The sequence below is a fragment of the Lathyrus oleraceus genome, chromosome 5, assembly GCF_024323335.1.
Source record: "Lathyrus oleraceus cultivar Zhongwan6 chromosome 5, CAAS_Psat_ZW6_1.0, whole genome shotgun sequence".
Classification (NCBI taxonomy): Eukaryota; Viridiplantae; Streptophyta; class Magnoliopsida; order Fabales; family Fabaceae; genus Lathyrus; species Lathyrus oleraceus.
The window spans coordinates 574,611,188-574,623,071 of NC_066583.1; the positions used below are offsets into that span (position 1 = coordinate 574,611,188).

Here is an 11,884-nt window from a genome sequence, read left to right on the forward strand (position 1 = left end):
GGAAATGATCTTTTCGGGTTGCTTTGTTTAGTTTCCTATAATCAATGCACATTCTCCATCCCGATTCGATTCGTTTAGTTATAGTTTCTCCTTTTTCGTTTTCAATAACGGTTATGCCTCCTTTCTTTGGTACAACGTGTACAGGACTAACCCATTTGCTATCAGATATAGGATATATAATACCTGCTTCCAATAACTTGGTTATTTCTTTCTTTACTACCTCACTTAGGATCGGATTTAGTCTTCTCTGGTGTTCCCTAGAGGTTTTACAGTCTTCTTCTAACATGATGCGGTGCATACAAATAGAAGGGCTTATTCCTTTAAGATCGGTGATGTGGTATCCTAGTGCGGTTGGATATTTTCTTAAGATATGTAGGAGTTTTTCTGTTTCGAGTCTTCCTAGATCTGCATTAACTATCACAGGTCGTTCAAGTTCTAAGTCTAGGAATTCATATCTCAGATTTTTGGGAAGTGTTTTCAAATCAGGGGTTGGTTTGTTAAGACACTGCGTAGGATCCGGTGTTATTGCTAGGCATTGTTTAGATTTGTCCTCTAAAAGATAGTCTGATGATTTGTCTTCTCCTGACTCTGCTTCTTTTATGCATTCATCGATGATATCCATGAAGTAACATGTATCTTCTATTGCAGGTGCTTTCAAGAATTGGGAAAGAATGAATTCAATTTTCTCTTCACCTACTTCGAAGGTGAGTCGTCCTCGTTTTACGTCTATGATTGCACCGGCAGTTGCTAAGAATGGTCTTCCTAGTATAATAGGTGTCATATCATCTTCTCTAATGTCCATAATTGTGAAATCAGTGGGAATGTAAAACTGACCTATGCGTACGGGAACGTTTTCAAGGATTCCTACAGGATATTTGATGGAACGATCTGCTAATTGCACAGACATTTTGGTCGGCCTTAATTCTCCCATTTCCAGTTTCTTACATATGGATAAAGGCATAACGCTAATTCCGGCTCCTAAATCGCATAAGGCTTTGTCGATGACAAATTTTCCTATGTGACAGGGTATAGAGAAACTACCCGGATCCTTGAGTTTAGGGGGCATGTTTTGGATTATAGCGCTACATTCGGCAGGGAGTGTAACGGTTTCGCTATCCTCAAGTTTTCTCTTATTAGAAAGGATTTCTTTTAAGAATTTAGCATATGAGGGCATCTGCGTAATAGCTTCGGTAAACGGAATTGTAACGTTTAATTGTTTAAGGAGGTCAACAAATTTTCTAAATTGGCCTACATCTTTGGTTTTAACAAGCCTTTGAGGGTAAGGTATAGGTGGTTTGTAAGGTGGTGGAGGTACATAAGGTTCCTTCTTGTCTAGGGTTTCCTTATTACTCTCTTCCTTTTCCTTAGGTTCACTTTCCTCAGTAGATTTCTTAGGGTTTTGGTTTTCTATCCTTGGGTCAGACGGTCCTTCCACTTCCGTTCCACTTCTTAATATAATTGCATGAGCTTGGCTTCTCGGATTGGGTTGGGGCTGTCCAGGGAATGTACCAGTTGGTGCAGCAGTAGGTGCTTGTTGTTGAGCTACTTGAGATATTTGCGTTTCCAGCATTTTGTTATGGGTAGCCAGGGCATCTACTTTGCTTGCTAGTTGTTTAAGTTGTTCGCCAGTGTGTATGTTCTGGTTTAAGAAATCTTTATTGGTTTGTTGTTGGGAAGCTATAAAGTTTTCCATCATGATTTCCAAGTTGGATTTTCTAGGGGTATTATTGTTAGGATTCGGTTTCTGATATCCTGGAGGTATAGATGGGGCTTGATTTGGAGACTGTCCAGGTGCGTATAAAGCATTATTACTCTTATATGAGAAGTTTGGATGGTTCTTCCAATTTGGGTTATAGGTATTCGAATAGGGGCTTCCTTGAGCATAGTTTACTTGCTCTGCTTGGATTCCAGTCAAGAGTTGACATTCCGCAGGAGTGTGGCCTTGGATTCCACAGACCTCGCAATTCTGAGTTATAGCAACCACGGCGGCTGGAGGTGATACGTTTAAACTTTCAATTTTCTGGACCAAAGCATCCACTTTTGCATTAACGTGATCAAGGTTACTTATCTCGTACATGCCAGTTTTCGTTTGAGGTTTTTCCACATTCGTTCGTTCGGTTCCCCACTGATAGTGGTTTTGGGCCATGCTCTCGATAAGCTGGTAAGCATCAGCATAAGGTTTGTTCATTAGTGCACCACCTGCAGCGGCGTCTATTGTTAACCTTGTGTTGTATAAGAGACCATTATAAAATGTGTGAATTACTAACCAGTCTTCCAAACCATGGTGTGGGCAAAGTCTCATCATGTCTTTGTATCTTTCCCATGCTTCGAAAAGAGACTCGTTGTCTTTCTGTTTAAATCCGTTTATCTGGGCTCTTAACATAGCTGTTTTGCTTGGTGGAAAATATCGGGCAAGAAAAACTTTCTTCAACTCGTTCCATGTGGTGACTGAGTTGGAAGGAAGAGATTGAAGCCATCTTCTAGCGCTATCTCTTAATGAGAAAGGAAAAAGACGAAGTCGAATTGCCTCTGAAGTGACACCATTAGCTTTAACAGTATCAGCGTATTGGACAAATACGGATAAATGAAGGTTTGGATCTTCGGTAAGATTTCCAGAGAATTGGTTCTGTTGCACAGCCTGCAACAGTGAAGGTTTAAGTTCAAAGTTGTTTGCTTCGATTGCGGGCGGAGCAATACTTGAATGCGGTTCATCTTGCGATGGAGCGGCGTAATCTCTAAGAGCACGAGCTGGTTCTGCCATCTCGGTTAAAGAAGGAAAAATGTTTTTGAAATCAGGAAGGTTTATAGGAGGGAGATTGTTTTCAGCACGATATTCCCGAATTCGTCGTAAGACTCGGAGATATAGTTCGGAGATCAAGTTTTTGGCGCCGTTGCCGGGGACTTTTATTCAATCGATATCGTAACTCTTCCGTTACGCTGTAGAGACTAAGGTTTCTTTTTCTTCTATTTTCTTTCTTTCGTTGATTTGTATGCCACGCACTCGCTCTCAAGGCGAACCGCTCTATTTACGAATCAACGATATCGAACTATATCTCCGAGTCTTACGACGAATTCGGGAATATCGTGCTGAAAACAATCTCCCTCCTATAAACCTTCCTGATTTCAAAAACATTTTTCCTTCTTTAACCGAGATGGCAGAACCAGCTCGTGCTCTTAGAGATTACGCCGCTCCATCGCAAGATGAACCGCATTCAAGTATTGCTCCGCCCGCAATCGAAGCAAACAACTTTGAACTTAAACCTTCGTTGTTGCAGGCTGTGCAACAGAACCAATCCTCTGGAAATCTTACCGAAGATCCAAACCTTCATTTATCCGTATTTGTCCAATACGCTGATACTGTTAAAGCTAATGGTGTCACTTCAGAGGCAATTCGACTTCGTCTTTTTCCTTTCTCATTAAGAGATAGCGCTAGAAGATGGCTTCAATCTCTTCCTTCCAACTCAGTCACCACATGGAACGAGTTGAAGAAAGTTTTTCTTGACCGGTTTTTCCACGCTCACATTGCCGAAGCTCTGCCAAATTTTCTTTTCACGCCTTTTGCTTATTTTTCTTTTCCAGCATTGTTTATTTTATTTATTTCTTTTGCAAGCTTTACATTCTTTTTCCCTTGCAAATTTACCTTTCCAGTTTTAGCTTTTAGATATTTTTCGCATAATAGTTTCTACACCGGAAACTATTGTGCAACTTTATACCGGATTTAACCTTACGTTATATTCCAGTTTTATTTCCTTGATTTAATTTACTGTTTAATTGAAGAATCCAAGAACAAATCCTACCGGCTTGTGGTGGAGTGTTCAAGACCATTGTATCACGCATTCAGGTTCTTTAATCATTATTTAATATTTTGTTTTATTATTTATCTATATTATCTGCCTGGAATGAGTCTGTTTATGCATGATATAGATTCTTACTTATTTAGCATGTCTGGCTAATTTGCCTAGGTATCGGTATGTAAAGTAAGCAGAATAAGGGATTAAGACTGTGTCGGTCTATCTAAACTTAAAATCAAAATCAATCTTTTTACGGTCTCAACTTACAGGTTTAATAACAAGATTTTTTACAAAAGTAAAAGACATAAAGAAGTTAAAATCAATAGAGCGAGAGTTTGAGATTTTAACTGGACAGTGTAAGTTAGGCATTAATTCTAGATCAGGGCGAGAGCAAGTTTTAGAGTTAATTAAATTCTGACCTTTTCCAAAAAGTATTTTTAAAGATTGAATGTGAGGACGAGAGTTAAGCATTTGGATTTAATTATATAACCTAAGTCAACAGAGCGAGAGTTTGAGATAAGGGTGTTTAAAACGGTCAGTATTTTCTTAAAAAGAGTTTCTGCAACTTTATTGTTTTCAAAATATGGTTTTTGACTTAATTATAAGTGACAGCAACATTAATATAAAATCGTGGTTTATTCAACAGAGCGAGAGTTTGAGATAGAACCTTTAACTAATAAAGTTAACCGAAACGATTCATTTTAAAACCAAGAATGGATGCTATCGATGGAATGCAGGTACAGAATGCAGAGATGATGTAGATGATGCGTCAAATGCAACAGCAACAGGACGCTCGGAATGCCATAACCGACCAGCGGTTTACTGAATTGTTCAGCAGGTTCGACAACTTAGACATACGTCAAAGATCACCAGGTCCAAGAACCAGAGGCGGAAGGCCGCCTTAGTTGTTATTTTCTTTGCATTTCCATTTTGTATTTCTTTCCCTTAAAACATTGAGGACAATGTGCAGTTTAAGTATGGGGGGGAAACAATATTCTTCCTATTACCATTTTTCAAGTATGTTATTTTCCCTTTCATTGTTATTTCCCTTTCTTATTATGAAAAAAAAAAAAAAAATTATTATAATATATATCTATTTTAAGTCAAGTCCCTAGTGTGAAAAATTCTTATTATCTATTCCCCTCAATTTTCTTGAGCCATAACAAAAATTTAACACACCCAATAAGTATAAAGGTTGCTTACTCTATAAAACTTGAGTGAAATCAAAACAAAATCATTACCATAACAACGCTCTGAGAACCTCAATATGTTAGATCAGGATAAAGTACCTATTATACCGATTCCTTGAACTTTTAGTTCTATGGCAACCCCAAGTAGTTTATACAGAAGTCAGCACCATCTTAATAGCAAACTACGTGGAGAGCCGATGAATATAAGTGAATGATCCCCAAAAGTAACCTAAGATATATAAATATATCAAGAAATGCACTAATTAAATTAGGTGATCCTTACCAGATCATTTAATCTAAACGTTGCAGATCATGCAAAAGCACAATACGAAAGATCCATTATGAGTTGGTTCAGTAGGAATCTGGTACTGAACTTGGTAGGGCGGACTACGGTTCGATCCCCCGCAATTTGCAATGGACTGAATAATGAAGTTATCCGACTTATGTACCAGAACTTCTAGCTAAAAGCGGATCATAATCACTAACCGGTTACTCCACTATGTGCGCGAAAAGATAAAGGGCTTAATGTGATTTCGCTAGAATGAAAACGGGTAAAATAAGACTAAAGGAACCAGGATAGCTATCATAGGGTACTTGAACTGATTTGCATAGGGTAGGGTTATCTAAGTTGTAACGGTAGTTGTTGATGTCAAGATTAAACTCAAGTCCTCCTAAACAAAAATCCATTTGCAACCTAGTACGAATTGATGTGTGCTTTGAAATTTCATCTGGCTAAAACTTTTAACAAGTTCTATACTGAATTTTGCTTGAGGACAAGCAAAGATTTAAGTATGGGGGAGTTTGATAACACGAAATTATATCACATTTTAAGACTTAATTCAATTAGATTATATTATCATTTACTTTAGTTTATCTCATTTTATCAGATATTATGCAGTATTTCCTTACTATTTATGTCAGGTATCCATTTTGAAGCAAAAGTGAAAAAGGGAAGAAAAGGAGGTGTAGAAAGGAGTAAAAAGGAAACAAATATCAAAGACCAAGCCCAGCCCAAAGAAAGCGCACGTTGTGCCTGTGACGGGCGTCACAAGGGTTGTGACGAGCGTCACACTAGAAGCACCACTGTGACGAGCGTCACACATGGTGTGACGAGCGTCACACCATTCCACTAGCTTTTGGCGCAAGTCACGCCCTCAGAAAGACTTGAAGAGGAACGTTGAGAAGTTGGTCTCCTATATCCACGCCGCGCATGTAGCCACGTTGAAGAATGGGAGAAACGGAATGCAGTTACCAACACTATTATAAATAGCCATCTCACAAACCTAAAACGGAGACCGGTTTTTCCACGCTCACATTGCCGAAGCTCTGCCAAATTTTCTTTTCACGCCTTTTGCTTATTTTTCTTTTCCAGCATTGTTTATTTTATTTATTTCTTTTGCAAGCTTTACATTCTTTTTCCCTTGCAAATTTACCTTTCCAGTTTTAGCTTTTAGATATTTTTCGCATAATAGTTTCTACACCGGAAACTATTGTGCAACTTTATACCGGATTTAACCTTATGTTATATTCCAGTTTTATTTCCTTGATTTAATTTACTGTTTAATTGAAGAATCCAAGAACAAATCCTACCGGCTTGTGGTGGAGTGTTCAAGACCATTGTATCACGCATTCAGGTTCTTTAATCATTATTTAATATTTTGTTTTATTATTTATCTATATTATCTGCCTGGAATGAGTCTGTTTATGCATGATATAGATTCTTACTTATTTAGCATGTCTGGCTAATTTGCCTAGGTATCGGTATGTAAAGTAAGCAGAATAAGGGATTAAGACTGTGTCGGTCTATCTAAACTTAAAATCAAAATCAATCTTTTTACGGTCTCAACTTACAGGTTTAATAACAAGATTTTTTACAAAAGTAAAAGACATAAAGAAGTTAAAATCAATAGAGCGAGAGTTTGAGATTTTAACTGGACAGTGTAAGTTAGGCATTAATTCTAGATCAGGGCGAGAGCAAGTTTTAGAGTTAATTAAATTCTGACCTTTTCCAAAAAGTATTTTAAAGATTGAATGTGAGGACGAGAGTTAAGCATTTGGATTTAATTATATAACTTAAGTCAACAGAGCGAGAGTTTGAGATAAGGGTGTTTAAAACGGTCAGTATTTTCTTAAAAAGAGTTTCTGCAACTTTATTGTTTTCAAAATATGGTTTTTGACTTAATTATAAGTGACAGCAACATTAATATAAAATCATGGTTTATTCAACAGAGCGAGAGTTTGAGATAGAACCTTTAACCAATAAAGTTAACCGAAACGATTCATTTTAAAACCAAGAAACCGACAAAGACTTGATTCCCTAGTTTTGACGAACTACATACCGATATCCGTCTTATTAATATTTAATCTAGATATTAGTTTAGCTCTTAGTTTTTCCCAAACAATCAAACATTTTCACCTTAGATTTACGTAGTAACCTTAGATAACGGTATATCGATTCATAAGTCCCTGTGGGATCGATATCTTTTAAAACTACGCGATAGAACTGTGCACTTGCAGTTTGTATCCCCATCTCGACTCACCCAGACATGCTAAATAAATAAGAATCTATATCATGCATAAACAGACTCATTCCAGGCAGATAATATAGATAAATAATAAAACAAAATATTAAATAATGATTAAAGAACCTGAATGCGTGATACAATGGTCTTGAACACTCCACCACAAGCCGGTAGGATTTGTTCTTGGATTCTTCAATTAAACAGTAAATTAAATCAAGGAAATAAAACTGGAATATAACGTAAGGTTAAATCCGGTATAAAGTTGCACAATAGTTTCCGGTGTAGAAACTATTATGCGAAAAATATCTAAAAGCTAAAACTGGAAAGGTAAATTTGCAAGGGAAAAAGAATGTAAAGCTTGCAAAAGAAATAAATAAAATAAACAATGCTGGAAAAGAAAAATAAGCAAAAGGCGTGAAAAGAAAATTTGGCAGAGCTTCGGCAATGTGAGCGTGGAAAAAACCGGTCTTCGTTTTAGGTTTGTGAGATGGCTATTTATAATAGTGTTGGTAACTGCATTCCGTTTCTCCCATTCTTCAACGTGGCTACATGCGCGGCGTGGATATCGGAGACCAACTTCTCAACGTTCCTCTTCAAGTCTTTCTGTGGGCGTGACTTGCGCCAAAAAGCTAGTGGAATGGTGTGACGCTCGTCACAGTGGTGCTTCTAGTGTGACGCTCGTCACAACCCTTGTGACGCCCGTCACAGGCACAACGTGCGCTTTCTTTGGGCTGGGCTTGGTCTTTGATATTTGTTTCCTTTTTACTCCTTTCTACACCTCCTTTTCTTCCCTTTTTCACTTTTGCTTCAAAATGGATACCTGACATAAATAGTAAGGAAATACTGCATAATATCTGATAAAATGAGATAAACTAAAGTAAATGATAATATAATCTAATTGAATTAAGTCTTAAAATGTGATATAATTTCGTGTTATCAGCAACAGTAGTGGGAACACTGACATTTACTGGAGCAGAAATGGTAACAGGAGTACCAACAGTTGTAGGTGCATTGACAGTTCTCTGGCCACGTCCCTCGGACGGTTTGAAATAAATGGTGACAGTTGACACCATCCCACGTTCTTTCACAGCCCTAGCAAACTGCAAACAGCCCTCATCAATCAGGCCCTGGATACCATTCCTCAACTGCATACAACCATTCTCGGAGTCTTCACAGTCTGAACAAACCTCAACACAACCCAGGAACACTCCCCCATCCAACAGACGCTTTTTCACAACCAACAACGACGTTTGAACATCTTCAACATCGACTACCAAATCCAAGGCCTCCTCATCTTCCACATTATTCACCCTATGCGCACCATGCTGAGGCATAGGATTGTTCACAACATTAGGCACAGGAGCAAAATTGATTGTTTTGGTGTCAATCAAGTCCTGGACCTTATGATGAAAAGCCCGACAGTTTTCAATATGGTGCCCCGGTGCACCAGAGTGGAAATCACAACGAACGTTGGCATCATACCCAGCAGGTATTTTTGTCAACGGAGCCATCGTACGCAACTCAACAAACCCCAATCTGAGCAATTCGGGCAGCAACTCAGCATATGTCATAGGTAACGGGTCGAAGCGACGATCCGGCATTCTCTGTCTTGGCTGAAATGGACGTTGTTGTTGTTGTTGTGGTGCTCTTTGTTGTTGCTGTTGTCGTGGTTGAGGTGCTGGGATGGTTACAGCAGCAACCTGACGGTAATGTCCGCTATTCATATTTCTTCTGTGTTGCACAGCATCGGTCTCTCCTTCTCTTCTTATGGGTGCCCCAGAAAATGGCTTCTTTGAAGATGAAGAACCGACATCTTGAATCTTTCCAGCTTTAATGAGACTCTCTGTCCTTTCTCCACAAATCACCACATCAGAAAAGCTACCAAACGGGAAACTTCCCATCCGGTCCATAAATACTCCTTGCAAAGTCCCAATGAACATATCAGTCAACTCCTTCTCCAGCATCGGAGGTTGCACCCTTGCAGCTAATTCACGCCATCTCTGGGCGTATTCTTTGAAACTCTCTCCAGACTTCTGACATAAGCCTTGTAACTGAGTTCGGCTCGGCGCCATGTCCATATTATGCTTGTATTATCTCAGAAAGGCTTCACCCAAATCTCTCCAACTTCTGATAGATTCTCTTTTCAGCTCCAAGTACCAATCCAAGGAAGCTCCGGACAAGCTATCTTGGAAGAAGTACATCCACATTTTCTCATCGTCAGTGTATGCAGAGATTTTTCTGTAGTAAGCCTGCACATGGGTGCGAGGACAGGAAGTACTGTTGTATTTATCAAAAGATGGCGCCTTGAACTTATAGGGAATCCTCAGTCTATCCACCAGACCCATATTTGTAACATCAAACCCCAAAGAGTTCTGACACTCCATGGCTCTGATCTTCTCATCTAGGGCATCAACCCTCCTATCCCTTTCGTCAGTTCTTCCCACAACTTCATCATCCTCACTGAGGAGAGTGAACATATCCTCCTGCCTATCAACCAATGGAGCAGGATTACGGACTGGAGCACGAGTCACTCTGGCATTAATTGTCTCTGGAATAATAGGTTGACCGTTGATTTTGATACCCCTAAATTCATCACCCACGGCATAGTTGTTGATGGGAACAGCAGCAGTAGCAGGGTCATTGACTGGGCCTCCCTCTGGCAAAGCATGGTTGACCGGTGGAATTGCAGCTTCTTGTCTCTGGACTAGGGCTCGAAGTTCTTCTTGACCTTGCGCAACCCTTTGCATCATATGCATGAACTGGGCCATGTTAGCCCTCATCTCTGCTAACTTAGCTTGCACTTGATCCATATTCCTCTGTTGATTCAACCTCGTAGAGTAGCGGTGCGGACGTTGATCAGCAATCCTGCCTAAAATAGGAACCAGAGTGAGAAGTCTTGTTCAATAACACCTGTAATGCAAAATGATATGTGTATGATGCTAATGATGCGTATGATGCACATGATATGTTCATTTCTCAGACATTCAAAAGCCTAATTCATCTTTCAAAAGATGGCAACCTGCAACAAGAACACCAAAGAAGCAGACTACACAGGATAATGAACAAAAGGTGAAACATCAACAACCTCATCTATAGATGTGAGCAAAAAAGGTCATATAACAATATTCAAGCAAAGATCCAAATGATAAGAGTACAAGGAATCCCATCCAACAACCCTGGAGGTGATTCTCAATATAAACAACAAACACAAGCTAAGAAAGATGTCCTCCAGGAATGAGAGTCTTTAGATACTGGCACTGGTCTATCAACAGGTTGCATTCTGAATACTCAGGCAGAGGAGTGATCTTCTCCTTCAGTTGTCTTCTGAGCTCTACAACTTCTCCTCCAAGATGGTTCTCTGACGCAAGCCTCAGGTCTACTTCCTTCTTCAATTGGATGTCTTTGTCCCTCAACTGCTTTTCCAGGTCTCTTATCTTCTTCTGATAATTGGCTTCCACTCTTTGCAACCTTAGACGCTCACGGTGTTCTCCATCCAACATTGCTTCTATCTCCTCTCAAGACCTCTTCTTGCTTCTCAATCTGCTAACATCTTCACCCTGCATGCCTTTGAGTTGATGAGCCAAGTTCAACTTGTCAGCTTTGGCTTTGTAAAGCTCCATCTGGATCTCTTGTTCCTTCTCTTTCAACCGACGATTCTCCATCAAGGCTCGCTTGTAGTGCTCAGCAGGCACACTCTCAGAAAGGATCAAAGGTGGTTGCTCTTGCAATGACTCCATCCTATCATAGGGTAACAACAAAGTCTCAACTCTCTTCTTGACCCAATCAATGTAATCAGGCATAGCAACTGCAAACTTCTTCCCTAACACAACTCCATTCTTGACACCAATAGTCTTCCAAGCTCTTCCCACTTGCTCCAATCTAGCAGGGTCACTCCGCTTCTCAAAATACACACTCTCTGCTATCTCAGCATCTAGTGGTCTTCCATTCATAACAAACCCCAACTGGCGAAGAGAAAGAACCAGATTGTAATTGATGCAACCCTTAGTCCCTATGAGTGGCACGTTACGAAACTCTCCACAACTCATGATGACATTACGCACATTCAACCTGTAAGCTTGCCACCTGATATCATAGGAAGTGAGAGACATAATTCTCTGAGTCCACTTATGAGTGTTCTTAGCATCCACAAAAGGTCCACTGGTTGGCAACAAGGACAAGAACCATCTGAGTAGCAACGGGAGACAACACCTAATAGCTCCACCCTTACCATGCATGCTGTGTATAGCATAGTAAGTGTCAGCTAACAAGGTAGGAACCGGATTTCCTCTGATGAAGATAGTGATAGCAGCAAAGTCCACAAAATTAGGCATGCTAGGGAACAACACAACTCCATAGATCATGATAGCTAACTGGGCATGAA

The 11,884-nt window shown here is 39.6% G+C and overlaps 1 pseudogene; it reads left to right on the forward strand.

The window, feature by feature from the left end:
• Positions 1-2,276: 2,276 nt before the first annotated feature.
• Positions 2,277-2,376, forward strand: LOC127089323 (uncharacterized; annotated as a pseudogene).
• Positions 2,377-11,884: the final 9,508 nt, after the last annotated feature.